Here is a 15,962-nt window from a genome sequence, read left to right as displayed (position 1 = left end):
ACTGTTAAATGAGAAACTATTTTGTTCTGTAAGCCTTCATCTTAAGTGAGAATAACAGCATAATTGGAAGAGCGTAGTCAATGTCACTGAACTGTGTATGCAGAAATTTTTGAAACAGTGTATCTTTGGCTATGTGTATTTTCACCAAAAAAAAAAAGGTTGAGGATTTAGAGGGTTAATACGTTGTGGGGTTGTTAACCAATGTTATAAAACAACATGTGTACTATTGTTTCATGAGAAACTATTTGTTCTGTAAGCCTTCACCTGAAGTACAATAAAATATTTAAAAAAAAAATGTGTTTAAACTTGACTAGTCCATGATTTCTAGTATTGTGTGATTGTCCACCATTTTGTCATTGATGTGATTTTTCTGTGTGGTGTAAGTCCTACCTCTGTGATGTTAATGAAGTGGGATTAGGGGCAGTTATGTTAATGAGGCAGGACTCAATTTACAAGATTAGGTTTTGTCTTAAGCCAATCTCTTTTGAGATATAAAAGAGAAAAGCGAGCAGAGAGACCTGGGGATCTCATACCACCAAGAAAGCAGTTCCAGGAGCATAGCACATCCTTTGGACCTGGTGTCCCTGCACTGAGAAGCTCCTAGACCAGGGGGAGATAGATAACAAGGACCTTCCCTCAGAGCAGACAGAGAGATAAAGCTTTTCCCTGGAGCTGGTACCCTGAATTTGGACTTCTAGCCTACTAGACTGTGAGAGAATAAACTTCTACTTGTTGAAGCCCTCCACTTGTGGTATTTCTGTTATAGCAGCACTAGCTAACCAAGACAATATGATATTGGCTGTTAGTTTCAGAGAAAAAAATTAAATCATATCAAGGTAGTACTTTTCCATTACTAGATTCTTTTATTTTTCAAGAGTTTTTAAAATTAAGGATTGATGTTTAATTTCTCTCTTTTTGTCTTGATCAGACCTGCTGGAACATTTTTTATTTTACTGTGAAAAAGATGCTCAGGCTTTTGATGCTCAGGCTCTTCTTAAATGAACACTGGCCTTCCCCTAAGGACTCAGCTGCTTGTCCAGGGAAGGACCCCTCCTCTGTCGTTCTGCTCGCAGGACAGGGACACCCTCTGCCTTGGGTCAGCCCAGCCATCTCTCATCTGCCACTGCTTTTAGGGCTGAGCTGCTAAGCACTGCAAGTGGAAATGACACAATTGTTTAAATTTATGTCACATCAAATTTATGGTCTCCAAACCTATCTTGCTGCCAGCATAGCACTGTGATCTACTTACGCTTACACTTGGGGTATTGTTGGTTTGTTTGTTAGGGGGTCACAATAACCTTGATTTCTATTCATGGTCCTTCCTAATTGTTTCTGTCATCTGCTCTTTTGACACCAATGGTTCCTCAACATCTCCCATTGCTTTGCCTGGGTTTATTTTTTTATCTTGACAAAAACTATGGATTTTCATAACCCAGAATAAGGGTGAAGTGCACACAGCTTGACAAAAGTAAACAGTATCAGTAACATGTACACAAGAAAAAAAGGACCTGTTGGTAATTGCTATGGTATATAGAATTTTGAAACAGCCACTACAACCAAAAAATATATGTGCAGGTATATAGGTATGTATGTAGGCATATACGTGTATAGGTATGTATATAGGTGTATGCATATGTATATGCCTCCGTGTGACTGTATGCACATATATTTATATATATAATAAAGTACTTATGGGGCACAGTTACGGATACTACTTAGATGTAACCAAACACCTCTCAGGATTGGTTTTCTGGCTTTGAAGGATTAAGACCATAGTCTCATGGAACAGCTCAGTCAATTGGTATAATACAGTTCATAAAGTTATGTTCTACATCCTAGTCTGATGAGTAGCGTCTGGGGTCTTAAAGGCTTGCAAGCGGCCATCTAAGATAAACTATTGGTCTTTACTCGTCCAGAGCAAAAGAGAAAGAAGGAAACCAAAGACTCAAAGAAGAAACTAGCCTACAGGATAAATAGCCTACATGAACCATGGCCTCATCTACTGTCATGGATTGAATTATGTCCCCCCAAAAATGTGTGTATCAATTTGACTGGGTCATGATTCCTAGTGTTGTATGATTGTGTACCATTTTGTAATCTGATGTGATTTCCTTATGTGTTGTAAACTCTATCATGATGCTGTAATAAAATGGATTAGTAGCAGTTATACTGATGAGGTTTACAAGATTTACTGATGAGGTTTACAAGATTAGATAGTGTTTTAAGCCAATCTCTTTTGAGATATAAAAGAGAGAAGCAAGCAGAGAAGAGATACATGGGAACCTCATACCACTAAGAAAGCAGTGCCGAGAGCACAGCGCATTCTTTGGACCTGAGTTTCATGAGCTGAGATGCTCCCAGACCAAGGGAAGACTTGTGCATCACAAGGACCTTCCTCCAGAGCTGACAGAGAGAGAAAGCCTTCTCCTGGGGCTGATGCTTTGAATTTGGACTTGTAGCATACTAGACTGTGAGGGAATAAATTTCTCTTTGTTAAAGCCACCCACCTGTGGTATTTCTGTTATAGCAGCACTAGATGACTGAGACATCTATTCTAAGACCAAAAGAACTAATTGGTGTCCAGCTACCACTACCAACTATTCTAATCAGGGCCACATTAGATGGACCCTGATAGAATAGGAAAAAATGTGGAACAGAACCTCAAATTCCTAAAAAAAAGAAAAGAAAAAACCAGACTTACTGGACTGGTTGAGACTGGAGAACTCCCTGAGACTACTGCCCTGAGATAACTTTTCAAATCTTGAACCAAAACTAACCCCTGAGGTCACCTTGTAGCTAAATAATAGATTGGTTCACAAAATAATCAATATTGCCCATAAGTACTATGCTCCTTTAAAAAAAAAATCATCTCTATGAGACAAAACAGTCAACAATTACTTTAATACAAAGATAGGAATGTAAGTAGGTAAGGAAACAAGATTAATGGAAACAGAACAACCAGAATGGAAATAATGAGAATGTTCACTCATCTTGAAGAATGTCACCAATTGTCATGGAAAAATTTGTGTAGAAATTATTGAATGGAAACCTAAAATTGCTGTGTAAACCTTCACCAAAAACACAATAAAACATTATTTTTAAAAAAACTTTGTGGATTTTCATACCTCACTAAAATAGAACAGAATTTCTGTTTTACACTTCATTTACTTGATTTCATGTACTTTGGAAACTTTTATCCTTTTTCTGATAGTCAGAAACATGTTTTCCCTCAAAAAAGCTAGGAGGTGCATGAGACCCCACTGAACCTCTCTAATTATCTCTTATGCTTATACCTGGCCAACTCCCTCATCCAATTCCCAAAGCTGGTCTTCCACCCCTTTATCAATTTTCTTACTCTTTTCCCACCATCAGCCCCCCTCTTTCAGCAAATGAACTTTCTTTTTACTTTACTGAGAAAATCAGAGTTAACAGGTGGGTAGTCTCATCCCTGAATCTATGACTAATTCTGGAGTCCTCCCTACACTCTCCCAAATTTACTTCTTTTCTTCCAGGCTCATGGGCAGAACCATCTGCCCTTCAGTAGGAGACCAACCTCTTCATCTGTTCTTCACCAATTCCATCGTCTCTTTTTAGACACAATATTTACCTCTGCTGTATTTTCAGCCTCTCTCTCTCTTTGCTGGTTTGTAAACTTTAAATTCCTTTCAGTCTTCATTTTGATTCTGAGTCTCTCTGGCTTCTTACTACTTTCTGTCTCTCCTTCCCAGTCATAAAAGTAGATGGAAACCCCGCACTGCCATCCTCACTCCTCTTCCCCTGCCTGCCTCTTAAATGTTGACACCCACAGACCTGATGGTACTGTTTTCACCACAGTACCTTACACTGTTTTTATTACTGCTTTATGTACTGATTTTATCCTACAATACGTTGAATGAGATGGTCCCTAGGTGATTTCATTCACTCCCTGAACTTCCACTAGCCTACATCCTGACTCTAATGTTTTCATTTCTATTTCAAACCTCACTCCTAAAGTCCACACTTCCTATTGGACCATCTCAATCTGGTGATCCTCAAGCACCTCAAAACGTGTACAAACTACCTCTCCCAAACCCGCCTCTGATCCTATCTAATTTACTGCCGGAAGTGGCATAACTGTGCACTCAATCACCCAAGCCCAGACTGGAATTCATCCTAGCCCCCTTCCTTACCCCCATATCCAGTCATGTCTAAATTCTGACTCTCTTCTCCTTTACACCTTCCTGTGTAATTCTCTTCTGTCTTGTGTGGCCCTGCTGCTGCTCTGACCCTCACTGTTTCTCTGTAAGTCCTGGTGCAGTCTCTCTGCTCTGAATATTTTTTTTCATGAACTAAGCTTTTTCCAGTCTCTGGGTTTTCCCACATACTGAACACGGTTCCCTCCCTGAAACACTTGTCTGCTCTGCTCTCACTCTGCTAAACCTTCCTGAACTCAACCACCAACCAAGATCTTCCTTAAAAAAGAAATGTGGTTCTGACCACATCACTCCTGTGCATAAAACCCTCCAACAGCCTTCCATCGTCCTTGAGATAAAACCCAAACTCCTTAACACAGCATCCAGGATTCTCTTCTTTAGACCTCTCTCTCACCAAATTTCTGCCCACACCTTATGTTCCCACTATAGTGAATTTCTCACAGCCCCGGGGCTCTGTAACTCACGGTGCTATTCCATGCCACCATGATCCATACATTTGTTCAACTTTTCTTTCTACCTAGAATTCTTCTACCATTCCCTTCTCTACTCAGTTGTCTAGCATAGGAACATCTAATTTATCTTTCTTAAATGATCTCAAAATCACCTACTCTTTGAATCTTTTTCTTACCATCACCCACTATTTAGAATTGACCTCCCTCTTTTTCACAATTTCTGCCTAGATAGATATATAGATAGACAGAGTAGGCTGTATCTATGTTTCCTGCATAGACTTCTGCTTGTCACAGCCCATTTAATGGACATATTTATTTTCAAGTCTGTCTCCCTTTAATAGCACAGAAGCTTGTTAAGGTCATTCCCTTATATCTTTGTCCAAAAGCCAGTTGTAAGCACTATGCTAAGCACTAGGAACACAGAGATTAATACGTAGAATCCTTGTTCCCGAGGAGCTAAGAGAAAGGCAAGAGACAAACACACACATACAACAACAGCAAGTGCCGTGATAGAGATATTTACCATCTGTTTATCTTAGGGACACAAAGAAAGAACATCTAATTCAGTGAGTATCGCCAGCCTCTCATACTCTGCCTGACACATTTCTTCAGTAAATGTGTATGGCTTCTTGAGGACATCACAATTTGCTGGGAAGGAGAGAATGAGTGAGAAGCCAGTTTGTGGAATGACTCAAAATAAGCTTCCTATTAATTTCATTTTGTCTCCAGTCTGTGACTTCATATTCACTCAATTTTGCCTCTGGACCATCCCTACTGGAAGTCCAAGGCAATTGCCAAAGGGTACAACAGCTAATCCTTGTTCTGCCTGTAAGTTTGTGGAACTTCCTGCCAGCCTATGCCACAGCCTGAAACTCAAATCTCTTGCTTGAAATTGAGGCCAGCAGATGCATGGCAAGAAATAACAAATTAAGCCATGGCCTTTGGCCACATGGAAGACTCCACTGTAAGTAAGTGCAACCCCCTTCGGTCCTGCTCAGAATCTGTCACCCATCAAAAACTGATGGATCATGACCTTGGATTTGGCAGTGGATTCTTAGATATGACACCAAAAGCACAGCAACAAAAGAACAAATAGATAAATCGGGCTGCATAAAAATTAAAAACTTCTGTGCATCAAAGGACACTATCAAGAAAGTGAAAAACTAATCTACCAAATGGGAAAAAATGTTTGCAAATCATATCTGAAAGGGGTTTAATATCCAGAAAATATAAAGATCTCCCACAACTCAACAAAAAAAGAAAAAACAACCCAATTTAAAGAGAGTCAAAGGACATTTCTTCAAAGAAGATAAACAATGGCCAACAAGCACATAAAAGATGTGCAACATCTCTCGTCACTAGGGAAATGTAAATCAAAACTACAATGAGACACGAATTCACACCCACTAGGAAAGCTGTTACTAAAAAAAAAGGAAAATAATTACTGGATGTGGAGAAATTGGTAGAATTTTAAATTGGTGCAGCCGTTGTGGAAAACAGTTTGGTGGTTCCTCAACAAGCATAGAATTGTCATATGATCTAGCAGTTCCACTCCTTGGTATGTACCCAAAAGAATCCCAAAGCAGAGACTCAAACAGATACTGGTACATCAGTGCTCCCTGCAGCATTATTCACAGTAGCCAAAAGATGGAAATAACCCAAGTTTCCATCAACAGGTGAATGGATGAACACAATGTGGTCAATCTGTACAATGGGATATGAACACTGTTCAGTGTGGTCCTAATTACCCACCATACCTTACAGTCTTTTGTGATCATACCATCCAGTCCACAAGAAGGGGATTCAGGTTGGGTTGATGGTCCTAGCTAGCCCAGAGCTGGCTTATGACTATATTCACTACCAATGTTCTAAATTCCACTCTGATCACAACCTATTCCCTTACCTGGGTGAATCCAGGTGCTTCACTTTGATTCTACTCTGTCCTTCTCTATATCTCTTTTTTTCCTCACCACAAATGACCACAGTTAACTCAAATATAGCATTGAGAAAGGGGGATCGAAATGGTTTCTTCCTATGGTCTTTTCTTAAAAACAATTTACTGTTCCTCACTTTGTAAGAGGTGGTAAAGAGCAAAGGAAGACAGTTGAAACGGAAGAAGAAAAGAGAAATGAGAAAGAGCATCAAGAGGCAAGAGATGCATTCCATATTAGTTTGTACCTTTCTAAGAGGGTCGTGGTGGTTCAGTGGTAGAATTCTTGCTTTCCGTGTGGGAGACTGTCTCAGTCACCTAGTGCTGCTACAACAGAAATACCACAAGTGGATGGCTTTAACAAAGAGAAGTTTATTTCTTCACAGTAAAGTAGGCCAGAAGTTCAAATTCAGGGCGTCAGCTCCAGGGGAAGGCTTTCTCTCTCTGTTGGCCTTCTCATCAATGTTCACCCGGGCTAGGAGCTTCTCCGCGCAGGGACCCTGGGTCCAAAGGACACACTCTGCTCCTGGCACTGCTTTCGTGGTGGTATGAGGTCCCCCTGTCTCTCTGCTCACTTGTCTCTTTTATATCTCTAGAGATTGCCTCAGGACACAATCCAATCTTGTACATTGAGTCCTGCCTCACTAACACAACTACCACCCATCCTCCCTCATTAACATCATAGAGGCAGAATTTACAACGTATAGGAAAATCACACAATACTGGGAATCATGGCCCAGCCAAATTGATACACACATTCTTGGGGGGGACATAATTCAACCCATGACAGAGACCCAGGTTCAATTCTCTGACAATGCACCTCATGCACAGCCACCACCTGTTGTCAGTGGTGATATGCGTGTTGCTATGATACTGAGAGGGGAGCCCTGGTGGGGCAGTGGTTAAGAGTTCGGCTGGTAACCAAAAGGTCAGCAGTTCGAATCCACCAGCCACTCCTTGGAAACCCTATAGGGCAGTTCTACTCTGTCCTATAGGGTCTCTATGAGATGGAATCGACTCGATAGCAACGGGTTTGTTTTTTTGGTTTTATGATACTAAGCAGGTTTCAGCAGAGCTTCCAGACGAAGATAGACTAGGAAGGAAGGCCTGGAGATCTACTTCTGAAACTCAGCCAATGAAAACCCATTAGATGACAACAGTCCATAGTGCATGGGGTCACCGTGGGTTGGGGCTGACTTGACTGCAGCTAACAACCACACCTTCCACGACAAGGAAGCAGAAGCAACAGGGCTTCCCACTGTGCCTCCGTACCCCTGTGCCTCCATACTGCTGCACCTCCACACCGCTGCCCCTCCATACCACTGTACCTCCATACCGCTGCCCCTCCACACCGCTGCTCCTCCATACCGCTGCCCCTCCGTACCCCTGTGCCTCCATACTGCTGTACCTCCACACCGCTGCCCCTCCATACCGCTGTACCTCCATACTGCTGCCCCTCTATACCACTGCCCCTCCATACCACTGCCCCTCCATACCACTGTACCTCCACACTGCTGCCCCTCCATACCGCTGTACCTCCATACCTCTGCCCCTCCATACCACTGCCCCTCCATACCACTGTACCTCCACACCGCTGCCCCTCCATACCGCTGCCCCTCCATACCACTGTACCTCCATACCGCTGCCCCACCATACCACTGCCCCTCCATACCGCTGCCCCTCCATACCACTGTACCTCCATACCGCTGCCCCTCCATACCGCTGCCCCTCCATACCACTGCCCCTCCATACCGCTGCCCCTCCATACCGCTGCCCCTCCATACCACTGCCCCTCCATACCGCTGCACCTCCATACCCCTGCCCCTCCATACCGCTGCACCTCCATACCACAAACACAGATAAAATGTTACAATTCATCTCCCCTTGCAAACCTCATAATTGCCGCCTCCAGCAGGAACTGGACCCCCCAGTTATCTCTGAGACTCTAACAGCTGTCCTGTGTTTGTGACTATCCCAAACAAGTTGTTGAATTAATTTCCTTATGAGAAAACTAAATTATACTAATGTAACAAAAATGTTCTCCCTCCCTGGAAAATTCCCCTGCCTCTAGTAGTTGGGTTTCTGTGATTCCACTGGGAGTTAATTTTGGGAGACACGGACGTTTTCCAAAGGAATCTCCACTATGGAAGCTGGTCTGAGCATCCTACGCTCTGTAGGACAACGTGAGCATTTCTCATTTCTCTCTTGAGTTCTTTCTCTCATCCTTCATTTCCCCTTCGCTTTAACAGCACTACTTTCTACACTGCACTTTTCATCTTGAAAAAAAATGTTTACAGACTTTTCAAAATAAATGTCAATTCTCCAAATGCAAACCCTGGGACTTGGAAGGACCATTTGCGGATAACGACCCAGCACTGTAGAGAAAGCCGAGGTTTCCCAGTAGCCTGTGGCTCTGCCCTTCAGAGGAAGGAGCACAGGCCACAGAGGGTGGGTGGGCAGATATTTAAAGCACTTCACTGCCCGCCACCAAAAACAAAGTGCACTAGAAAGCCAAAATGGCCAAAAACACATCAGCACACAGCAGACGGGTATTTCTTTAAGTCAGTCACCCAGCTGCAGACACTGATTATGAAAACGACTTAGTGAGTGGCATCGTCCGCCACTACTCTTGCCACTTGGAGGAGGTTTCTAATACTTTCTCTCGTGTGCTGAAGCCCTTCAGGAGAGTTCTTTTGCGGGGTTGACTCTAACTCTTCAACCTTGGCACCCGACGCTGCCTGGAACCTTTATAATAGATGAGATGTGCTTCTTCTGCCCGCAGTGCACAGCTCTCTCCGCTGGAGCTGCTGAAAACCTCTTCGCGAGACTAGCATCTGTCCTTGGGTGCCCTCCGTTTTCTCTCTCTTCTCCGGGGGCCCCTGCGTGTCACGCTCATTTCTCTCTGGCTGAAACCTCCCCTTTCATCTCTCTTGCAACCTTCTAGATGCTGGAGGCTGTCCTATCCCTCTGCACAAAGCTGTCCAAGAGCTGGCTCCCTGGTCCCCTGCAAATCCCAGCTCCTCTGCCTTTCAGCTCTGGTAGCACGTCGGCAACCAGCTTCTCCTGGCAGGGGCAGCCTTGCGTCCCTCCGTGTGGTCGGCCCTGCAGGCAGAGCCGGGACAGGCTCGGTGTGGGAGGTTTTCCACATCCATCTCTACCCCCAGAGTGGCGGTGGCTGGAGTAGATACCGGCCACTGGAGGTGAAACTCCCCGTGTTCTCCACGCCTCCCGGCTGCCAGGGCCTCCCGGCGGACCGGCAGCGTGGAGATGTGACTGCGTGATGAACGTCTAGCTGTCGTTCACTCCCTCCCCCAGGCTGAGGGGGTCCCTTTAGGGCCTGAAATGAGTCACTCGTAGGGTATTCACCGGCATCAGTTGCAGTTTTGACTGCAGTTGAGGACGCGGGTGGTCGCCGTTACACACTTCTCCGAGAAGAGCGCCCCGGAGAGGAGGAGGAGGAGGAAAGGAAGAAACTGTGACCTTAGAATGGCCTTCTCTTCGCTGCCTCTGTAGCACGTACACGCACACACACACGTGCACACTCACACACACGCGCGCACACTCACACCCTCACACGCGCGCACGCGCGCGCACACACATGCACACACACACGCACACACGTGCACACTCACATACTCACACATGCACATATGCGCACACATACTCGCACACACATACTCGCACACACATGCACACGCATGCACATATGCACACACGTGCACACACACACCTACATGCACACACATATGCGCTCACACACACGTGCGCTCACACACTCACACACATACACTCACACACACTCACATACACACACACTCACACATGCACACACACACACACACACGCACACACACTCACACACACACACACTCACACACATGCACACAGCTTCCGTCTCTACCGCCACATTACTGTAGTCTGCTTTCTTCAGTTCTTCCTTCTGTGGCCTCAGACCAGTCGTCCAGAGCTCGCTCTACGTGCTATAAACCAGCTGTTTTGCATAATTTTTACTCAAGTTCTACCCGTACAGAATCTAAGTGTTGAGCCAAGAATTACAAATATCAGTTAAAGGAACACTGTGAGTGGACAGTTCCCTAAATTCGATGCTTTAACTTCTAAAGCTGCGTGTGATGTTAGCCCTGGTGGAGCAGGGGCTATGTGGTTAAGTGGTCTGTCAGGTCGCGCCCAGGCTGACAGCTACGGCGACTAGCCCAGCAAGTGGCCCCCCAGCTCTAGAACCACGTTCTCCAGTGCTCTTTCTATAGCCCCATGCTGTTTCTCAGCTTCTGCAAGTCACCGGTGGGGTCAGAGATCATCTCGGGGAGCTTTCGGGGCCCTCTGTCCCAGCTCTGAAGAGGTCAGTCACAGTGGTCAACCGGCACAGACATAGTACCTCCTAACAGAGGCCAAGAGCGTGGTCCTAGTTGGAAACCACGAGCAGGGATCCTTTCCTTCAGAGGCAGGAGCTTGAATCTACAGCTAGCACCAGTCCCTCTGGCGTGCTGTCTGCATAACGCAGACCATGGCGCTTGGCAAGGGCTCTGAAATTTGGCACACTCCACGCTCCTCCTGGACCCACGAGATAACATAACCAAATGTTTTCCGATGCTGTAAGAAATGAGTATTTTGCAGGTAGAAGGAAATGCAAACATCTCCCCCACAGGGGGCTCGCTCCATCCAATCCCAGGGGCAAAACAGCCTGCTCCCTCCTGACCCTTCAAAAGGTTAAATCTGAGCAAGGGCCTGATAAATGGTCACAATGCAAACAAAGTTGTGTAAATAAATGCATCTCTGATCTACGCAGGCTGGCGATGCCAAGAATACCATCTGCACCATTTCTCATGATGAGTTGATTTTTTTTCCTGTGGGTCCCCAGCAATGAGAAGATGACCACGTTTATGCAGGCCAAGGCATGCATCGTTTGATACTCTGAGACGGTTTTTGTGGGTTTTTTTTTTTGGACCCACAGACAATCGGTGGCATTTGTGTTTTTCTAGGTAAGGTTAAGTTGGAAGAAAGAGAGAAATTTCACTAGAAAGTAATGGGGCACGTGTCCAAGGCCTGAGAGGGCACTTGCAATTTACTGTGGTCCTTAGTGGGTTCTGGAAGGCACTGGTGGTTCAGTGGTGGGATTCTTGCCCTCCGTGCTGGAGACCCAGGTTCAATTCCTGGCCAATGTACCTCGCCAGTCACCACTCAGCTCTGTCAGTGGTGATTTGCCTGTTGCTGTGATGCTGAACAGGTTTCAGTGGAACTTCCAGACTAAGACAAGTTAGGAAGAAAGGCCTGCTATCTGCTTCTGAAAATCAGCCAGTGAAAACTCTGGATCACAGCGGCCCACAGCCTATGGTGGGCATGGTGCAGGACCAGGCAGTGTTCTCTTTGTGGCCCCTGGGGTCACCAAGAGCCCAGGACCAACTCACCAGCAGCTCACAACAACGGCTGTATCTGCAGTCTAAGCCCTTTTGCCTTGCTTGTTCATTCATATTTACTAAGCAAAAACATTATTAACCACTAATTATTTTCGGAGCTAGACTAGGTGTTGCTGATACAAAGATGAAGTAAAAGGTGGTGCTTGCCTCGGACGGCCATTCCTTGTGCCGTGGGAATTTGCTGGGCATGATCTATGGATAACTTCTTGAAAAATGAAACTTAGGAGTCTGTAATCAGAATCACATGTGGAGCTTCCCAACAACCCAGATGATGAGGATTTGTTCCTGCAGTTATTAAGAGGTCAAAAGTGGGGATCAGGCATCTGTATTATTTTAAAAAAACAGAACAAAAGGAGACTTCTAGGTCAAGGGTCAGCAAATGTTTTCTGTAACGAGCCAGATAGTAAGTATCTTCAGTTTTGCAAGTCACACAGTTTCTGTACCGACCGCTCAACACTGCAGCCATCAGCAATACGAGAACAAAAGGGTGTGGCTGTGTTCCAATAAAACTTTACTTACAAAAACAGGCATCGGACTGGATTTGGCTGTGGGCTATAGCTTTCTGTCTCCTGTTCTAGATGATTCTTACCGGACAACTAGGCTTGAGATCTACTTGTCTGTAAAATACTTCACTTTGGATGATGTTACAGACATCGCCCCAGAAATGGTGGGGAAGAGAGGTTACTTTAATCTTTTGAACTTTTTCCTCCATCAATATAGTAATACTGCTTTTTTCTATCCGCATCATAGTACAAAAAACTATATTCTTATCATTCCTTCAAAGCAATGTTATGTGTACTTACACTGAATCAGATCAAATACCTCTCAGCGATCCTTAATTTAAGTGTCATTGTCTGGATGTAGGGAGTTCTACAAGATATACAGTCTAAACCAAGGAATCAGTCTAATTACATTCTAAGTTCATCTGAGATCCTAAAAAATGGATGTTTCTGTGGTTATTAGATGTATCTCTACATCTTATAGTCCAGTGTAGAAAAGAAAAAAGAAAAATGTTTCTCTTTAAAGGAAGTTTTTAAATTTCAGGAGTAAGCCTAAACTCTTAGATATTATTTTATTTGGTAAGTTGAAGGAAAACACACCAGCTCTGGACTATACACCGTCTGATATTCTTTTCACGTCTGAGATTCCGAATTACACTGACTTCTTATTGAAGGACTGATTCACTTCGACAAATATTCCTGAAAGAACTTTGGATGTAATGTTCCAACTCTTGGATAACACATAATTTCGTGTGTAAACAAACAAACCTACCTAAGGCATAAGTGAGAACTGCCACAGTAAAGGAGCAGAGCTCCAGAAATGATTGATTCATCTTGAGTGGGGATAGAGTATAGGGGATAGAAGGAGGAGGGAGCACCATGGGAGTTCAGTAAGAGCCATAGACAGGAGGTGGCATTTGAGCTGGGCACTGAAGGATGAATAGGAGTTCTCCATGCAGACAAGGGGCTAAGGAGGGGGTGTTTCTGCAAAGGCACAGAGTCAGGAAAAGCACTTCATGGGTGAGGAGTGACGTCTAGGCTAATATGACTTCCAAGCAGGCTACATGAGGGTAGCAGAAGAAAAGCAGAAAACTGCAGTCAGAAGGGTGGTCTGGGGTTGGATAGTGAAGACGCTGTTAGCAGGACTAAGCTTTGGGATTTCCTTTCATAGGCTACCAGAAACCATTTAAGTTTTAAAGCAAGGAACAGACCCAGGGGCAGATAATCCAATAGGCAAGGTGAGCATGACGCTTACCTTGCTTACCAGGTCATCTGTAGTGAACAATTTCACTTTTTTTCACCACATCAAAGACTCTGCTTCTAGGTATGGCTGACACGTCTCTCTCCCAACCCCACAGCACCTTCCTACAGAATCAAAGCCTCTTTTCAAATTCACAATCCCTGACCAGGTGGATGATCCAATACACAAGGTAAGCACGGGCTTACTTACTAATCTATAGTGAACAATTTCACTACAGATGATCTGGTAAGCAAGGTAAGCACCGCGCTTACTTGTCTATTGTATAATCTGCCTCTGAACTGACTTGATCTGATCTGAGTTTTAGAAAGATTAGAAAGTGTTCATAATTCGCCCTCGAAATAGGAGTGGCACAACCTCCCCCACTAAGCTAAACTAGTCCCCCAAACGCCAGGATTCTGGGAAGGGCAACGGGCGCCTGCTCCTTCATAGCTCCACACCCTCTAGGAGAAGGCCGGTACCTGCACGCCGAGGACCCGGCTCCGTCACCTGTCTCATCCACAGCCACGTGCGGGCACCTGTGCAGAAAAAAATATCGTCAAGCAAGGAAAACAGGCCAACCAACAAAACTAATTTCAATAGTCTGAGAAAAAGACCCTCCCCACGTGATTCCTTCCTGTTGGAAAGAGAGAAGCCGTGGCTCACACACTCTCCACCCAAACCCGCTCCCAACCCCTCCACAAACTGGCTCCATGTGTAGATAAAAAGGCCTTTACCACCAACGCTTCTGGCAGGTAGAGAGCGCCTTGACTGGGGACTACTTTTCAAGCTTTCTGTTTGTAACACCCTCATTGATATAAAATGCCCCTGAGTTTATGTGTGATGGAAACACTCCACTGCCCAGCCGTGTCTTCAACAGATGCCTTTGTTCTGCTGAGTATCTGTCCTGTCCAATCCATGCCCCTGCCTTGCCTTACCTTTGGGTCCTGCAGGGCAGCAGCTCCCCCGCCTTTGAGGGCCTTAGCTGCCCTCTTCATACTCCATCTCGGAGCAGTCACAGGACTTCAGGAAGTCAGGGGAAACTGCGTGCTCCTCCAGGAAAAGCAGGGACCCTTCTCTGGAAAGGAGGGCCAGGTGAGCCCCACAGCTCTTCTGCACAGCTAACAGTACAACCAGGGCAGACAAGCAGACACGTCAGAGGGGCTTTTAAACAGGATTATTTCATCAAGCAAAGACCCTGGGGTGGCACAAAATGTGCACTTAACTACAAACATAAGGTTGGCGGTTCAAATCCACTCAGTGTTATGGAAGAAAGGTCTGGCAATCAGCTTCTGTAAAAATTCCAGCCAAGCAAACCCTATGGAGCTCAGTTCTTCTCTGAAACACACGGGGTGGCCATAGTTGAAATTCACTTGCTGGTGATGGGTTTGGTGTTTGTTTGGTTTTTGCCCCCACCCCCACCCCCGCAGGTTAAGTCTTTATTGACCATTTGTTGTACATGCTACACAATTCTAATAAGGCCCAGCTAGGATAAGAATTTACTCCCCAGGGTTTACTGCTTTATCCTGGGAACTAAGAGAATGCCTGTGTGACTTCCCTTTTGGAAACTAATTTCTAAAACCACGCGAGGGAAAGAACAAAATCCTTGCAGCCCACTGTCAGCACCACGAGGGAGAATTTTGTCTCTCCTGATGGTCAGAAGGGTTGGACTGAGTCCCAGCAAAAGAAAGGCAGCTGACCCATCTCCAGAGAGCAAACCATGCTGCCTGTGGAGAGCGAAAAGGGACAGAGCCCCGCCGTCACGTGACCATTGCTTGTCATAGAGGAACGAATTTACTCTCTTAGGTTAAAGCAGCTACTGTCTATCCCGCTTCCACACTCATCTTTCTTCTCTGTTTCTAGAATTTCTTTCATTCCTGTTTAACTATAAACCTCACGGAGCACTTAACCCATTGTTTCCGAGCTCGTTTTCTATTAGGTCATTTTATTTTAAATTTAAACCAAAATTCTTGTTTACATGTAAATAACCCAGCGTCTTTTAAAAAAAGAAAAAGAGACCACTACTTATTAAAATCATTTGCTGTATACCACTTACAGCCAAGAAGCCTATTACTTTTCACGACTTTTTCATTATTTAAACATAGGTTTTAGCCCTTTTTCTCTCTAGGATTGGGTTAGGATAATTTAGCTTTGCAAAAGTTGAAGAAAGGTGGAAAACTCTTCGGATATAAATTGGAGGGAAAAGCTGAAACGTTAA

This window comes from Trichechus manatus, unplaced genomic scaffold (genome assembly GCF_000243295.1).
Source record: "Trichechus manatus latirostris isolate Lorelei unplaced genomic scaffold, TriManLat1.0 scaffold00187, whole genome shotgun sequence".
In the NCBI taxonomy this organism is placed as follows: domain Eukaryota; kingdom Metazoa; phylum Chordata; class Mammalia; order Sirenia; family Trichechidae; genus Trichechus; species Trichechus manatus.
This window is presented reverse-complemented; position numbering follows the sequence as displayed.